We start from the raw sequence: 1,709 nt of genomic DNA on the forward strand, positions 1-1,709 counted from the left end.
AATCAGCCGCTGTAGCGTTTGGATGGATTGAAAACGTGCTGACTTCCGCATGGCCCTCCATGTGTGAGGCGTCCCCTATGAGTGTGATTTTGGATTTAAGCAGACATGGTTTTACACTTTGATCACTCTAACTTATTTGACTCAATTCTTTGTTCCCTTGTGTTTGCACTGAAAAAACTGAACCCTTGACTTTAATGAAATATATTATGTTAACAATTTCAAAATAACTGTATTAATTCAGTTGAAAGCATTTATATTAAGTTGAACTTAGTATTTTGTATTCAAATGAAATAAAGTTGCTTTGATCTAACCTAATACAGTTATGTGAAATCTGTTGACATAATACATTTGATGAAAGTCAATGTTTCAGTTTTTCAGTGTGGTGTATATAGTAATTAATAGTCTACCTTTATTTGTGAGCTGCTGCAATTACTTAAATGAGTAAAGTCCCTTTTATCTTAATCTCACTTAAAGAGATGTTTTTACCCTTTATTCATTTCAAATGCAAAAGTGTTTGTTTTTTTCCCTGTGTAAAATGAATGTTGGCATATCTAGAGTTTGTAGCTGCGACTCATACATTCAGCATTTAATTTGATTATATAATGTAATGAAAGGTTTTAACTATAGACCTGATACTAAACTGTTTCATTGTTTGAAAATAACCTTAATTATAATGCATAGAATATTTAATTGAAAACACAAAGCTGTCCCTTATACGTTTCGGTCTTCTCTGTTACTTATGCAAACTTAGTTAATTTTCAAAAAGAGGCTTAATCCCGCACTCAGCTGTAAATAATGTAGACTGGTTTGTTTTTAAAGCGGTTTTTCTTGTTTCCAGATATACACAAATAATCCCTTGTTTACCCTGCGAGTGTCCATCTGTTGTTTGACTCCGGTCACAGATCAGTCGGACACTGATTGAGGTCCGACTGACACCAGGAAGGCCTGTAATCCTCAAACCTGATTAATCGTCCCATGGTGGGCAGTAGTAGATAAGAATTTACACTAAACAACACAGTGGTTTTATCCAGATTATACAATTCTCCTTTCTTTTTTTAGACCTTCATTTTTTGCAGTGAAAATCTGCAAAATGTGATTGTATCATGCTTTAAAAATGTGTCTGTTGAAATGTTCATGGTGAATAAAATATGAGGGGAATAAACGAAATCTTATATCTTTTATTAGTGGGCAGGGTCATTTTGTCCACTGAGTTGTGTGGCTGATGAGCTTTTCTTTCCCACACTGATTCAGCACACGTCCCTCTGTCTGCTCCTCCTAATTAAAACTTAATGTGAGGTCACTCAAATACGATCTTCACACACATTAAAATGTGATTTAGAAAATGTCCTGCACACATGACTCTTTAAAACATTGTCTATTATATATCGATTGGAATATATTTTATTAAAGATTAAAGACTATAATGCTGTTGTAAAAATTATTTGTTCAAAACACATATATTTACAAACTCAGCAGTATAATATTTCATTGTAATAACTGATGTTTCCTATTTCGATCACTGAAATAAAACACCCTTTTGCCCAAAAACAAGACAATCAAATATATGTTCATTATTTGTATTCAAAATCATACAAACAATAAACCATTTAAAATGACAAGAATGTGTTAATATCATTTCATTAGAACAATTAATTCATATGATTAATTAAAACATTAACATGCCCATAATGATAGTGAGAAGCAAGTAG

This window comes from Pseudochaenichthys georgianus, chromosome 6, assembly GCF_902827115.2.
Source record: "Pseudochaenichthys georgianus chromosome 6, fPseGeo1.2, whole genome shotgun sequence".
Taxonomy (NCBI): domain Eukaryota; kingdom Metazoa; phylum Chordata; class Actinopteri; order Perciformes; family Channichthyidae; genus Pseudochaenichthys; species Pseudochaenichthys georgianus.